This window comes from Ochotona princeps, chromosome 11 (assembly GCF_030435755.1).
Source record: "Ochotona princeps isolate mOchPri1 chromosome 11, mOchPri1.hap1, whole genome shotgun sequence".
Classification (NCBI taxonomy): domain Eukaryota; kingdom Metazoa; phylum Chordata; class Mammalia; order Lagomorpha; family Ochotonidae; genus Ochotona; species Ochotona princeps.
The window spans coordinates 1,144,288-1,161,295 of NC_080842.1; the positions used below are offsets into that span (position 1 = coordinate 1,144,288).

At 42.9% G+C, this 17,008-nt stretch overlaps 1 long non-coding RNA gene across 1 annotated transcript; it reads left to right on the forward strand.

Annotated features, from left to right (window-relative positions):
• The first annotated feature begins 533 nt into the window (after positions 1-533).
• Positions 534-15,396, forward strand: LOC101525163 (uncharacterized). Its single transcript, XR_009246321.1, has 3 exons — positions 534-640; positions 13,156-13,230; positions 15,233-15,396. It is a non-coding gene; the product is annotated as an uncharacterized LOC101525163 (long non-coding RNA).
• Positions 15,397-17,008: the final 1,612 nt, after the last annotated feature.

Here is a 17,008-nt window from a genome sequence, read left to right on the forward strand (position 1 = left end):
CTCGCTAAGTGGCTTCAATGTCTGGAGCTAAACCAATCTGAAGCCAGGAGCCAGGGATTCTCGCCAGGTTTCCCACAAGTAGTTAGACCATCCTCAATTCCTTTTCCAGGCCACAGGCAGGAAGCTGGATGGGAAATGCAGCCAGAAGGACACAAACTAATGACCATATGTGATCCTGATCCATTCAAGATGAGGCCTTTAGGCACTAGGCTAACGTGCTTGGCCGCTGTAATATAAGTTTTAGTGACAATATGAGTGTTCTTTCTATGGTATGTTGTAACTTGAAATCTATTTTGTTGAAAAGATGAGTTAGTACCTAGCAGTGATATCTTTTAAGGAAGTAGTAAATGTTTGCATTAGCCTAATAATATGTTGAATTTAATCACTGCCAACTATTGAAATTCTAACTGTTTCAAGGAATCATTTCTGGCACTTGCAAAGCACTATTTTGCCCAGGTTTTGCTTCTCCAGCCTTTGTGTCTGATTCCTATCTTGACATTACTTAGCACAGTAGAAACTACAAAGGAGACTAGGGACAAGGAAGACCAATTCATAACAATTTCTCTGCACCTTCTCTTCCAGGGGTAGCCCTGCAGCCCGCTACATGCTTCCCAGGCTGGAGAACACAAACTCACCTTCAGTAAGTTCTTTGTTCATTTCTTAGCTTGTTTTACATTGTGTTTTAGGAGCTTTATCATGGCTTTGAAAAAAAGTTGTCACAACTAACACATTAGAGCTGTCAAACTTGTTGAAAAATTTCTTTGCATGTTTTTTATGCCATAACCAAGACATATTTATTACACGATTCAAATTGAAACTATGAATTCATTCATTGTGGGATACCAAGTTTGAAATGGTGTTTATTGATCTTACACGTGATATAATGAAAATCATTTAACCCACCTGAAAAAAAACTAAACGTTCTGCAGCAGTAAAAGTTATCAAATATTTAAAAATGAATATATTGGGCCCAGCGGCATGGCCTAGCGGCTAAAGTCCTCGCCTTGAATGACCCGGGATCCTATATGAACGCCAGTTCTAATCCCGGCAGCTCCACTTCCCATCCAGCTCCCTGCTTGTGGCCTGGGAAAGCAGTCGAGGACAGCCCAATGCTTTGGGACCCTGCACCCGCGTGGGAGACCTGGAAGAGGTTCCAGGTTCCCGGCATCGGATCTGCACGCACTGGCCCATTGTGGCTCACTTGGGGAGTGAATCATCGGACAGAAGATCTTCCTCTCTGTCTCTCCTCCTCTCTGTATATCTGACTTTGTAATAAAAAAATAAATCTTAATATATATATATTTTTTTTCAACTTTGCTTTTTTTGGGATTTCTGAAATAGTGTGGTGCTTAGTAGCATTTGGAGACTGTAGTATGTTGATGAACTACCAAATGAATGTGTGAAGAATGGCATATGCTACACGTGGTTTTGTGTATTCATGTGAATCTCATCTGTTTGTTTCTTGGTTTTAAAGACTGAGTTGCAGAAACAGGAGAGAGACAGAGACACACATGTCTGCTATCTGCTGAGTGAGTCTCCCAATGCTCACAATGGTCAGGGCTGGTCCATGTCACAGATGAAGCACTGAGTCTCCCATAAGAGCCTTCCACCCAAATACTTGAGCCATTTTTCACTGTTTCCCATGAAGAAATGGATTGCAAGTGAGGCAGGTCATAGCTTAACTGGCTGTGCCACAATTACATTTTGTACTGCTGGGTGTTTTCCTTCTTTGATTCTCTTTGTTTCTTTTTTCTTTCTTCCTTCTTTTTCTTTCCTTTTTACTTTGCTTTTGAGATTAATTTCAAAGTCAGATTCACTGAAAGAGAGAGAAATCTCCCATCTGCTAGTTCACTCCCCAAATAACCAGAATAGCCAGAGATGAGCAAATTTAAAACCATGAGCCAGGAATTTTGTTCAGTTCTCAGGCTTGGTTACAGGAACCCAAATGCTTGAGCCATTCTCCTCCACTTCCTTACCAAGCCTGTTACCAGGGAGCCAGATAAGAAGTGAAGCATTCAAGACATAAACCAGTGCCCATGTGGGATGCCAGTGGCTTTTTCTGCTGAACCACAGGGCTGGCTCATATTGCATTGTTTCTGATTTTTATTTGAAAGGCAGAGTTTCAGAGAAAGAGGGAGAGAGATCTCATGTCTCTGAGTAACTTTACTCTGCAATTGGGCGCAATGGCAAGAGCTAAGCTAATGAAAATCCAGGAGCAAGAATATTCTTTCAGGTCTCCAAAATTAGCACAGGTGCCCAAGGACTTGAGCCATCCTCTGTTGCTTTCCCAGTACAAAAGCAGGCAACTGGGATTGAAGTGGAATATCCAATAACCAAATGGATCCATATGGGAGATTCAGCTCATCATACATAGTTCAGTTCGCAGATGCTGACAAATTTAAAAGAAAGAGAGTCTTTTGGCTGGTGTTGGGAAGCAGAACCTAGCGTCCTGGGCCAGGAATTGTACTGTGCTTGCTTCTTAAATGTGGCTGGCACTGTGTTGGCTCAGGCTGGGCATGTGAACGGGACGTTCCAACACCCTGGCTGTTTTTGGCTGGTGGGGGGCTAGTGCACCCTAATCTACTGGTCTGGGAATGTGTACATCAGCTGCGTAAATGTGGCTGGTGCAGCTGGAGTTCCTTCCTGTGGGACTAGGTCACAGTACCTGACTGTCAGAACAGGGGACGGGTCATTAGGAAGTTCTGTGTCACTAACGAGAGAACCACATTTGTGGGTAGATTCTGTGGGGGGTTACAGGCTCAGCCCTGTGGTTATGTAATTCCTACTGGTTAGCTTAAGAGTTGGTATGGTGATGGGCTGAGCTAGGCATGATCATGGAATCTGCCATCACTCATGGGTAATGGGGCTGAGAATAGGCTGGGTATGTCCAGCACCCTCATGCACATCCCCAAACAGGGTTGTGGGCAGGTTGGGGCACAGCATACACCAACTTATACAAAGACATGGATTGAGAGCCAAGGTATTACAAGGTAAGGGCCTAGCACTCGATGGCATGCATGAAATCAGGGCCTTGGAGTGTGGTAAGTGGAAGAATCTGGGAAAGTTCCCTCTGTGGGTTATAGCTTTCACTGGTGAGCTGGGGGCAGTCCAGACCTGGGATTTGGACAGGCTAGGCAAGGTAGCTCCATGCATTTGCAAGTGTGTGAGTTCACTTTGGAAAGTGGAGGGGAGACTAGGAGTGCTGAGCGAATATTTGCTCACTACCAAGTGCAGAAACCAGGCTGGATTACAGGTCATGCTGTGCTAGGCTATCATATCTGCTGGTTTGAATGATCCAGAGATGGCAGCAGATTGACCAGGGTCGGGTTGGAGCACCCAACAGTGAGAACTGGGACTGAGGATAGGCTGGGTCAAGCCTCTTACAGCATCCAATGGTAAACTGCAAATCAGGTGAGGGTCTTTGCCAACCTGGGTCAGAGCAACCACTGGCATTCCCAAAATCTGTGCCTGGGACCTCCCTGGTTAGTGAACTAAGGATACGCCCTGGCTGGGATGTAATTTCCACTGGTGAGCAAGAGGGTCGATGTGAGCATTATAGTCTGGTTTGGACATGGCTGATGTGTCCCTTGAAATAGATGTGGACTGGGTTTAGGTTGAGCCAGATTGAGCTTGACTCCATCACCTGCTGGTGCTCATGAAAACGAAGGTGGGTGTAGGTCAAGCTGGGCTCTGTCTCTGCCCCTGATGAGCCAAGAGTTACCTGTGTCTGGATGTGGAGTAGACCTAGCTGGGCTTTTGCACCAAAGAACAAGAACCGGAATTGGTGAGGGCTGGTCAGGAAAGGCCACTGTTTCTGTTAAAACAGGAGGTGGAATAAGGACTGGCATGAGTGTGCCACTAATCTGGCATGTAGAGAGGTTCTGATGGAGGAGATTGAGAAACTGCTTTGTTAGGACACAGTCCATGTAAGTGAGTGCAAGGATCACGATAGGGAGCAGCCCAGACCAGGACAGATATCAGTACCCAGCAGCATACATTTGATTCAGATCAGGGAAGTGCAAGGCTGGTCCAGTTTGTATCACCCACTGGCAAATCCGAGCACCAGAATGAAGTGTGGATCATGTCACGTCAGGCCCACAATACCAGCCAGTTCACATTAGGACTGCTAGTGGGAGCCGGCTGGGCTGGACTAGCCTGTAATCTTCACCAGGGTGAGCTAGAATTGGGTGGGGCCAGGCCAGATCAAGATATAACACCCATTGGGAAATGTCAAGGTGAGTCAGGCCATGCCAGACTGGGTTGCAGTGCCCAACTTGCAAATGAGATACCTGGCTGGTGGTGAGTGAAACCAGTAGGGTGTTGTGGGGGCCATCTGCTGGATCACTACTCTCACTGGTGAGCATGAGAGCTGAGAGGGGTTAGACCAGGGCACGCAAAATGCCTGCTGTTATCCATGTGAGTTGGATCGGAAGGAAGCCAGGCAGGATTGACTGTTCTAATAATGTAGGGAAAGACAGGTTGGACTTTGTTGCAGCATCAGCAGGCAGATGCCACCACAGGGGACCAATTATGTCTAAAACTGCATAATCGCACGGAAAGTACAAGATCTGGGAGTGGGAATGGGTTCATTAATGCAAGATTGGGCACCTCCCTCTTGGGTTGCCACTCCGTCTGATGAGCATGAGAACTAGTACTGGGAGTATGCATGCCTAGACAGAGGCTAGCACCCACCAGCAACAGTAGGGGTTGGATGGTGGGAGTGTTTGAATTGAACTAGACTTGAGTGCCCATTGAGATGTGTGAGAGAGAAAACAGGGCTGGAGCCAGAACTGGCCCAGCAATTGAAACCGCTAGCTTATGCATAGGCTGTTTTGGGTGACAGACTATGCTGGACCCTATAACAAGAAACACATCTGGGATCATCTCAGATGATGGTTTTTTGTGGATCTCCACAACTGAAAAAAAAAAAATGAACTGCTGGACTTAGAACTCCAGCCATGGACGGAATTGAAATTCCATGGTCTGACTGTGGAGTGCATGTGTCAAAGCTGGGCCTTCTTAGAGGTTTAGATGAAACTATGGATAGCATCTCCAGGTGCACTTGGATGATATGTCTGTACATTGGAACCTGTATTGGAGTTCTACCATAACGGAATGGAGGACAGAATATATTGATCAACTACCCCAGCCAAGTGTTGGCAGTGAGTATCTGTGAAAACAGAGTTTGTAAGGTGGACTAAGTTAGCCAGTGACTTCTGAAACAATTTCATCATGCTAGGAGTGGTGAGATATGCAGCAATTCAGAATTGTTGAACTATCAAAATCTCTTGAGCAGAACCCTCAAAGTATATACCACACTGGGAACCTTGGGATGGTATTGGCTGGCTCTCCCCATCCCAGGTACAGGAGCTGTTTGAGACTGGGTGTGGCTTCTCCCCTATTTTCCCCCAATTCCCCCAGATACCGGAAGGAAAAAAGAGAATGTGGAAATAATGCTTTCACCCATCTTCCTGTAGCCCTTGACCCTTATCACCTAATCAACTATGTAAAAATCATCACAGTTAAAATTAAATAAACAAATAAAAGGAAACAGACGCAGACCATGACAACACTTACATACTCCATGCTTCCTCTAGTTGATACTCAGTGCTAGTTATAAAATGTGTGAGAAGGTTAACAACGTAAGTTGTCTTTGAAGAACATTTTCTGTATTAGTTATCGTTTTACACTTAGACCAGTGATGCCTAATTTGTTAAATGTATTTTCTGATTTCCCTTTTGATTCTTCACTAATCATATTTAAAATCGCTTTGTAAAATGATTTATAACTTAATTCCATACAATCCTTTTAATTACTACTATTTTGGGTTTTATATCATGTAGTCTTCACATGTCTTAAAATATTTTTAAACATCCATTTATTTACTTGAAAGTGTTAAATAGATGGATAGAGAAAGTGCTTCAAACCACAAGTTCACTTTCCAGTCATGTGCGAGGACTGCAGCTGATCTAGGCTGAATGCAGGAGCTAGAATCCTCTTGTTGGTCTCCCACATAGGTAACAGGGACCCAAACACTTGGTACGTCTTTGGCTGCTTTTTCTACAAACTTGGCAGGAACCATGATCAAAGTGAGGCAATTGAACATGAACTAATGCCCATATAGGATGCTACCGTATAGCCAGTGGCTTTATTCATTATGCCACCATATCGGACTCTTGATTTTTCTTCTTAGTTTTTTTTTAACCTACGGGCATATTTTAAAGAGAGAGAAGGAGAGGAGAAGAAGAAATCTTCCATCACATATTTTATAGAGAGAAGGAGAGAAGAAGAAATCTTCCATCCGCTGCTTCACTCCTCATATGGCTATAATTGTCAAAGCTTAGGTGATCTGAAGCCAGGAACCAGTACTTTCTGCAGATTTCCCACATGGGTGCCAGGTCTGAGGATTTGAGCTAATCTCTGCTGATTTCCCTGGTCATAAGCAGAGTGCTGTGTCAGAAGTGGAGAAGTCAGAGCATGAGCTACTGCCTTTATGGGATGCTTGCACCACCAGTGCAGGATTAGCCTACCATCATGCTGACTGTAATGATTGCATTTTTGAATTGTGGTTCAGCATATAAACACATGTAGTGGTTCCACAGAGTGATGTATAAGTATTGTCATTTATGTTTGCTTTTGCTTTTATATCATCTTATTTTTTCAATTACTATAAAATGAATATAGATAGTCTAACATTATTCATAATTGTTTTAATCTTGCGTGTTCTTTGTTTCATCTCTTTTACCTTGGATTTTGGATACCTTTACTTCATAATTATATCATTTTAAAGTGTTGTCTATTTGTTATGATGTAATGTCTCTAGTGTAAGTATATACATACACTTATATATATTTATATCTAGTGAATAAGTTTTACATGTATCCCAACATATTTTAATTTAGTTATATTTTCTTCTACCCTTGCTCCTACCTGTCTTACCTACTAATCTTCCTTTTTTTCTTTTTAGTTTTATTATTATAATAGCATGCTTTGACTTCATTTCACAATCACAGATTTAACACTCAACTTGATAAATATATTCACACATGGAAGTAGATAATAATAATACTAACAAAGAGCAAAAATGTACTATTTCTCAAGAGCATACAGAGAGGGTATACAGAATAATTAAATTCCAGAATGTCATTCTCACACATGCATGTAGGTTACATTTTATTGGTATTACTGTATTAGTTATCACAGATTAGGTAAAATACAATACATGTCTTTTTTCTTAAAGAATATATATATGTATACAGCTGCCAAGTATGATATCCAGTTTAACTTTTTATGACAAGCATTTGTGTTTTTTGTTTGTTTGTTTGTTTTAAAGATTGAATTTATTTTTATTGGAAAGGCAGATATACAGACAGGAGTAGAGACAGAGAGGAAGATATTCTATCAGATGATTTATTACCCTAGTGGCTGGAGTTGAGCCAATCTGAAGCCACGAGCCAGGAAGTTCTTCCAGGTCTCCCAGGTGGGTGCAGGGTCCCAAGGCTTCAGGCCATCTTTGACTGCTTTTCCAGGCCACAAGCAGTGAGCTAGATGGGAAGCAAGGCCGCCAGGATTAGAACCAGTGCCCATATGGGATCCCAGCGTGTGCAAGGCCAGGACTTAAACCACTACACTATTGCGCTGGGCCCTATGACAAGCATTTGTAAAGCACATGAGTTTTTATTTTGGAGGCAGAGAGAGGGTTATGGGTTATTGGCATATTTTCTAAATATCTGTAACTATTGTGCTAGACTGAAGCCAAGATTCATAAATTGAATTAATTCTTTTTTTTTTTTAAGATTTTATTGTTATTGGAAAGCCGGGTATACAGAGAGGAGGAGAGACAGAAAGGAAGATCTTCCATCCGGTGTTTCCCTCCCCAAGTGAGCCGCAGCGGGCCAGTATGTGCCAATCTGATGCTGGGACCAGGAACCTCTTCCGGGTCTCCCACGCGGGTGCAGGGTCCCAAAGCTTTGGGCTGTCCTCGACTGCTTTCCCAGGCCACAAGCAGGGAGTTGGATGGGAAGTGGAGCTGCCAGGATTAGAACCGGTGCCCATATGGGATCCCGGGACTTTCAAGGCAAGGACTTTAGCCACTAGGCCATGCCGCCGGGCCCGAATTAATTCTTTTTTTAATTAATTTAGTTTTTAAATGATCTTACTTAATTGATTAGGGTACAAAGGTCCAAGTGCTACAGGAAAATGGGTAATACCATTGTTTCCACACAAATATCATTTTTTTCCCTGTATCTGGGGTCTAGGGAGAAATAAAGGAAAAAGTCCCACCCAGCCTCCCACCCATCCCAGGTCACCGATGTGAGGCATGCTCTCGGGTCCTGCTCAAGCAGTTTTAATAGTTCAAAAGGTCTGAATTGCTGCCAATCTCACTGTTCCAATTGCAATGAAATCTGTTCAAAATCCACTGGCTGACATAGTCTCTTCAAGGTTGGGGTTCTGAGATCAGCAGTTTAGTTGCAGGGAGCTCCAAAGAAACTTCATCTGAGATGATCCCAAACCAGATTCTTGTGTGAATTTGCAGTACAGGGTCTGGCACAGTCTGTCACCCCAATCAGCTTATGCACATGCTGGTAGTTGCAATTGCTGGTTAGTTCTGTTTCCAGCCCTGTCATCCACTTGAACCAATGGGTGTTGTAGTCCAGCTCAGTTCTACCTACTTCATACTCGGTCCTCATGCAAACCAGTGGGAGTTGCTGCCTAGTTGGGGTGACACCACACAACCCCATCCCTCGGCCTGATCCCTACCCTGGTTCCATGCATGCCAGTATGTACCACAGACTTGTTCAGTCTGTCCCACATCCCATTTAGCTCTGGTACTTGTCAGTGGGCATTGAAGCCTAGTGCAACCCAAACAACCTACTGTCCAACCTACACACAAACTGGCAGGTGCCATTCTGTCTATCCACTCCTGCCCCTGTCCCAGTTTTCATGCTCTCAGTAGGAGTGGTTACCCATGAGGGAGGTGCCCACTCTCTCCCTTCTAGGACATTCAAACTCGTGGATTGTGTACTCTCCAGGTGGTTCTGGCGTTTAACTTAACTGAATTGGTCCACCACTGCCAGGCTCTGCTAGCTGATGATATGGCAAAGCCCAACCAAGCCTCACCCACTCTAATTTTTGCTTGCACGAGTCGAAACAGTCAGCGCAATCTGGCCCCTCCCCAATCTAGCTCATATGAGGCCCACAGGTGTTGTAGCCCTGCTTGATCTGGTTTGCCCCCATCCCAATTCATGCTCTCCAGTGGGAGTGGTTATCCAGTAGGGAAGCCCACATTCCACATCCGGCTTTGTCTCCTCCCCCCCCCCCCCCCCCCCGGTTCTCACATGTGCTGTTTGGGCGCTGCAACAACATCTGGTATGGCTCACCTCACCTTGGCATTCCTTAATGTGCACTGGTATGTGTTGCAACCAAAACTGGCCTGACCCACATTCTGTGCTGGTGCTCAGATTCGCCAGAGGTTGATGTGAACCAGTTCAGCCTGGTCTGCCCCCTACCTATGCAATATGTATGATGGTGGGTATCTTCTTCTGGGCTGGTCTGGGTTGCTACATATTGTGGTTCTTGAGCTCATCTGTAGGGGCTGTGTTCCAACAGAGGAGTTTCGTAAGCTCCTCCTTCAGAACCTCTCCCTATGCCAGGTTTTGTGTGTGCTGGTGGTTCCATGGGCCAGCCCTCATTGCTGGCCTTCAATCCATTCCAGTTCTTGGTGTTGGCTGTTTGACCCCAGCCAAGTCTTGTCCATACCCAGACACTGCTCATACATGGCTCAGTAGGGGGCAGAGACCTGGCCTAGTCCGTCCTACATCTACCCACTTTCTCCAGAGTGCCAGATGGTGAAGGCGTCTAGCCCAGCTTGGTGCGGCCAGCCTCAGTCCACAAATGTGCTTAGGGAAATTGCAGCCATATCCAGACCAGAATGCAGCCCTCACTCCAGCTCCCCAGCACCCTCCCGTGGGAATCCCAACCCAGCAAGGGTATTCTCTCACAGCTCCCTAACCAACTCTATTCCCAGCCCTAGATTGTTCGCGTGTCAGTGGGTGCTCTGACCCAGTTGGCTTAGCCCCTCAAATGTCTCAGCATTTGCCTTCAGTGCTGTGGCATAGTGTCCCTGCTTCATACAGATCAGTTAGTATAAGAGCCTAGTCAGAATGGCATGTGCTCCATCCTGATTTCTGTTCTTTTGTGTGAGTTGAAGTTTGCTTGGCCCTGCCTGGTCTGCCCCCTTCCAGTTGCAGCTCGACCCACCCCACATCCTATTTCAGGATGCACATTCAGGTGGTGCTGCCTTGACCTGCCCAGATTGCCATCAGTTCCTTTACCTGTAAGTGATGGCAGGTACCATGGTCACTCCTAGCTTAGCCCATTGCCACCCCAGCTCATGAGCTAACTTGTAGGACTTGTATTTCCACAGGGTTGGGTGCACACTTCCCCCACAGAATTTACTCCCAGACCAAGATCTCTCACATGCTGGTTAGTGTCTTGACCCTGCCAAATGTGGTCAGTCCACTATTCCACCACCCAATTAATGATACCTAGGCCCCCATCCACTGGTGTGTGACAATCAGTGATGTTTTATGCTAAGAGCCCATCTCAGAATTCCTAATTTGGCTGGTGAATCAGTCTGGCCCAAATAGATCTTATGGAGACTCCCCTCCAAACCATTAGGTCTCAGTCCCCATGCTCACCTGAAAGTTTCATGACCCTGCTACTGGGAATCACCCAGAATCCATCTCTCACCTACACTAAAACTGGCCTTATTCATGTGTGCCCTAAGCAGCAATTTCATATCCTAAAAGCCCCAGAGATTGCCACTGGGCAGAGCCTGGCACCATTTGGTGCACTGGTTGCCCAAAGCCAGGGACTCAGTCACTGCCTTTCAGCAGTGTCTTTGGCCTGAATCTCCAGCCTTGGATCTGGCTTGGCAGGGGCATCCTTCACAACCGCCACACTGTGGGGAGCTGCAAGCCACCCCCAACCCCAAGGCCTGGACCCTCCCAGACTCATCCTGCCACAAGGGTTTGGCAGCAGGGCAGAGCCTAGGACATTCATTAATCCAGTTCCCACGATTCCCTCATGGTGTACTCACCCTGAGGGAAGAGGTCTGTTGGTCCTGGAGAGAGCCAGGGACTCAGTCACTGCCTTTTTTGCAGTGACTTTGGCCTGAGTCCCCAGCCTTGGATCTGGCCTGACATGGGAACCCCCCACAGTCACCACACTGTGGGGAACTGCAAGCTGCCCTCAACCCCAAGGCCTGGACCCCTCCCAGACCCATCCTGCCACAAATAGAATTAATTCTAATTAGTCATTTAACTTGTTGAAAGATGGAATATATTATTCTCTATGTTTTTCTCCAACCTCTCTTTCTCCCTTTCTCTCTCTCTCACTTATTCCTCTGTTCCTTCTTCCCCCTGTCTTCCTATCCCTTCTCCTCTCTTTCTCTTTCTCTGGCTTTTAAATAAGTAACTTTTTTAAAAACAGGGAGAGAGAAAACCTCCAAATCTGAATAAATGTGAACTTTCATCAGGAAATATTGATTTTTTTTTCTATAGAGCTTGTGATTTGTAGTATGGGCTTTTTGGATTATTTGGTTTATAGTTTTTACTAAATTTGGGAAGCATTTTAGATTTCATGTTCCCAAGTATCTACTGAAATCTGTATTATAGGTGTTTAATGCTGCTGGCTATCATCCCACATGCCCACGAATCTCCTTTGCTTTCATCAGAGTGGCTCATATTAATGCAGTTCTTTCCAACAACACATGTTCACATTCTCAGCAAGATAAAATCAAATCTCATGCTAGTTTTCAACATTTTATTTTTTCTATTTTTATTTATTTTTAATAATACATTTTACTTTGACTATTACATAATTAAGAGGGGTGAACGCTTATTTGGACCACCAGTTAGATTGGTGAGAGTCAAGGAATTGGGGAAAATGGATGAGACAACTGCCTCCAATCTCCTTTTTATGTTCTGATATCTGGAGAAACTGGAAAGAGAAGGGGAGAGGGCTGCTTCCAGCAACCCATACTCAGCATTACCCAGGAATAGGGGAAGGCAACCCAATTTCATCCCAGGGTTTCTGATACGGAATATGTTCCAAGGATACTGCCTAAGTGGTTTTGATAGTTAAGTCATACTATTGATTTCATTTCTTCAAGGTTGAGGAAGTCCTTCCAATGAGTCTGTTCTCTATTGAAAAACAGAATCTGTATCCCTTGATGTCTCATGTTCACTTTTTTATGAGGTAAACCTATAAGTCAGTGATCTGGAAAAATTTCCCCTTCTTCAAAGATGAGAAATCAGAGTGGCTCAAAACATACCGTTTTAATTAGATAAATTTCTATAGGAAGAGAATATGGGGGAAAGCATGGCAGTTGTGAAATACTCAGCTTACTATTATAAGCATTGAGTTAACATTTTAACCCAGTTTTAAAATACCTATTCTAATTTAGTTGCAATAACATGGCACAAACTGAGAGTGATCTATTGCACATGGAAGAGTATTCTGACAGTGCCTCTGACAGTTAATTATTGTCAGAAACACTAGAGAAAACCATTTGTTACAGAAAAATAAGGGACATTCTATTGTAGTTTTGGAATTGCAAATGTTATACAGGATAAGGTTTTTTCATTTTGTTTTTACTCTCTGATACTATTTAGATTGTAAATTAAGTTGTATCCATAGTAGTTGCAAATTAAATATACATGGAATGCTCTGTCAGTATTTCTGTGTTGTGATCCAGAACTGAAGAGACATGTGCTGTTACAGGTGCTGGTGTCATTTGAAGATGTGGCTGTGGATTTTACCCAAGAGGAATGGCAGTATATGGACAGTACTCAGAGGGCCCTATACAGGGATGTGATGTTTGAGACATATAGTAATCTGCTGTCATTAGGTGAGTGAAATTCTATCATGCCCAAGCTGAATACCTTTGTAGAAGTTGACAAAGTAAAAAAAAAAAGAAATAGTTTGCACAGTTTAGTAGTTAATGGAACTAGTATTTCAGGCTTTAAAGAATATATACGTGCCACAGAATAATTCATATTAGCCATTCTATGACAGATCCTGGAACCTAGCTTTTATCCTTACAGTCCCCAAGTTAGTGATTGCACAAAATCTATCATTTCCCATTAACAGGGTACAGCATTATAAAGCCTGATGTGATCTTCAAGCTGGAGCAAGAATCAAAATGTGTAAACCAGCAAATTCCAGGTAATTCAGCAGGATGCTGAAACATAGCACAGTAAATGTTGATTGGCATTCTAATTTTATTTTTTTATGTTTGTTCTCAAACGACAGCTGATGTCATGCTTCAGCAAGGTATTGTACAGCCTCCATATGCAGCTTTATTCTGACATTGCCTTCAGCAGTTAAAATTTACCAGCCAGAAGCTAAATATCTAGAACTACATCTTGATCTTTTACATGATCCCAAGCACTTCAATCATCATCTCACATCTCCCTAGTTACATTTTCATGAAGTTGTAATGGAGGCAGAGTAGCCAAGATAAGATAAAGTGATCCTGTTATGGGATATAAGACATCCCAAGACTTACTTTGAATTTAGGCACCTCATTTTCTGTCCTACCACCATCAAATTAAAATATACAATTCTAAGTAATTGAAATTTTGTTTTAAAAATTATTTATTACATTAATGCACTAATCAAAGCATAGTATTAATAAACAGTGTTCAATAATGTCCGCAATTTACTAATATTAAAATCTGATGAATCAAGATTGGCAAGGAGCTTCACTGACTTTCCTTGAGCATTTGAAAAGATATGCTAAGAAGTGATTCATGAATATGGTTACTGTTTTTCCTTCTTTCAGATCCCATAAAAAATAATGGTCTTCTTGGAGATAATCAGGAAAGTCAAGAAGTAATCTTCAGGCAAGTTGTAATCAAAAAACATATCATGAGAATAAAGAGGTGCATTGTGAAAATTATTTAATTGAAGCTTTGGCCATAATTGAAACTGATGATATGAAAGGGAAATTATACAAAAAAGAAATGAAAAATATAATGTATTTCCTTTCTTTCTTTGCATACAGAGTTTTGTTTAGAGTGAGGTTAGAATAGAAAGCAGAGATAATGGAAAAGCAGCTTTTGTAATACAGCCAGGAGATGGGTTGCTTCTTCAAAGAAGAGAGGGAGAGACTTCAAAATTTTTCAAAAGGATCTTGGGTTTTTAATTATTGTCTGACCTTTCCTTGTCTGGGTGGGGACCTGTGGGGAAGACATTTACCATTGCTGATCTCTCAAGCACTCTGGGAATAGCTCCTACGGTGCAGCTAAATGTGCCCTCAGATCTCAGAGGTCTGAAGCCACATGGGTGATAGGGCTGAGACAAGAGACAAGTGTCTGATCTTTTTAAAGTTAATCTGGGGAGTGTAAATGGGGTTAACCAAATATTTCACATGAGTCACATCAAAAGATCAAACCCAGTAGAATATTGTGGGGGTGCCATGAGTCTAACCCATCCTTCACTGAGGATAAACCAACCTAAAAAAAATGAAAAAAAGGAGTTTGACACTTGGGTAATCTAACAGGTGGCTGGGATTTAGAATTGACTTTGGAAGTTTCAAGTCATGTAGAAAAGTAGCTCCTTCAGAGACTCTCAGTCTCCCTCCAATTTTCTTCCAGATGCAGACATCCACTGCTTTGCTCCCAAAGGACAGACAGAAGTGATAGGAAAGAACAAATAGGCAATTGATGGTTGAAACATTGAATGTCCTAAACAGCTGTGTTTCCTATCTCCATCCATCAATTCCCAATGAAAATAAAATTTGTCTGGAGGTTCAGTCTAAGCTAGACAGTCTCTGGGGCTGGAGGTGCTGCATATTTGTGGAGTCATGAGGTGCTGAGAGTGATTTACATAGGTTCATTTCTACTCAAGAAAAGGCATACTAACCTTCATAATTTTTTTTCTGTTGAGTCAAGCCACATGACTCTGGGTCTAAGAACCAGAAATCTTCAAGGTCCATGTTAGTTACCAAGGTAAATGTTAACAGGAAAGCTCAGTGGTTCTTTCCTCAGCTTAATATAGGAACTTGGAATCAATTGCAGATAGGAAAGTTTTACTTGTAAAGTAACTGGGTGAACTTAGAAGCGGGGAGGGGAAAGCACCTTCCATAAGAGAGCTCAAAGAGGGGTACCTCTTGAAAGGTAAGAGGGAAAACACCATAATTTATTTCAAAATGCATTTTTTCTAGGAAGCTTGATGAAATGCCATTTGGGAAAAAACATGCGTCTAATGTACCTGAGAACCAACTCCAAAGTGGGGAAAATCTCAGTCAGCATGACAAGATGCACACTTGTCAGCAATCTTTGGAACACAGAGACAACAAGAAAGCTTTCGGCAGCAGGAAGAATATATTCTTTACACATGAGAAAGTTTATATCAGAGACTCAGGTGATAAGCCACCTGACATTATGACAGAACCAATTCTGATTGAGAAGAACATGTTCTACAATCCTTACTTTGGCAAGCATCAGCAAACATGCTTAAGAGAGAAACTCCATGAGCATTTCAATAGTGACAAATCTCTTATATACAAAACCAATCTCAAAGTAAATCAGATAAACCATACAGCACAGTGTCACTATACGTGTGTGTACTGTAAAAAAACTTTCAGCTGTAAATCTTGCCTTACAGTCACACAGACAACTGAAACAGGAGACAATTTGTATATGTGCAATGAATGCAAATCAGAATTGGATAGAGATCAGATCCTCCACACTGCAGAGAAACCATATGAAAGTAATGAGCATGGGAAAACAGATGATAGGATGTCAGTACTCCATACACATCAGCAAATTCACAAAGAAAAGGAATCTTATGAACACAATGTGTTTGATAAAGCCTTTTCCAGTGAGTCCAACCTCATAATGTATCAGAAAATTCGTTCCAGAAGGCTGTATGAGTGTAATGAATGTAACAAAACCTTTTCGCAGAAGTCAGCTTTCATTAGACATAGAATAAATCACAGATGGAAAAAACCTCATGAATGCAGTGAATGTGGAAAAGCCTTTGACCGGGAACCAGCTATCATTAAGCATCAGAGAACCCACATAAGGAAAAAATTGTGTGAACGCTATGAGTGTGGAATAGCTTTTTCCCATCAGTTATCTCTGATTAAACATCAGCGAATTCACAAGAGGGAGAAACGTTATGAATGTAGAGAGTGTGGGATATCATTTTACAGATCATCAGCCCTCATTGCACATCAGAGAATTCATACAGGGGAAAGGTTTTATGAATGTAGCAAGTGCAAAAAAGTGTTTTCCCACAAGTCTGTTCTCATTAGACATCAGAGAATTCATACAGGAGAAAAGCCTTATGAATGTAGTGAGTGCAGAAAAGCATTTTGCCGGAAGGCACAACTAAGCGCACACCAGAGAATTCACACAGGGGAAAAGCCTTATGAATGTAGCGAGTGCAGAAAAGCCTTTTCCCACAAGTCTGTCCTCATTAGACATCAGAGAATTCATACAGGAGAAAAGCCTTATGAATGTAGTGAGTGCAGAAAAGCATTTTGCTGGAAGGCACAGCTAATCACACACCAGAGAATTCACACAGGGGAAAAGCTTTATAAATGTAGCAAGTGCAAAAAAGCCTTTTCCCACAAGTCTGGCCTCATTAGACATCAGAGAATTCATACAGGAGAAAAGCCTTATGAATGTAGTGAGTGCAGAAAAGCATTTTGCCGGAAGGCACAACTAAGCGCACACCAGAGAATTCACACAGGGGAAAAGCCTTATGAATGTAGCGAGTGCAGAAAAGCCTTTTCCCACAAGTCTGTCCTCATTAGACATCAGAGAATTCATACAGGAGAAAAGCCTTATGAATGTAGTGAGTGCAGAAAAGCATTTTGCTGGAAGGCACAGCTAATCACACACCAGAGAATTCACACAGGGGAAAAGCTTTATAAATGTAGCGAGTGCAAAAAAGCCTTTTCCCACAAGTCTGGCCTCATTAGACATCAGAG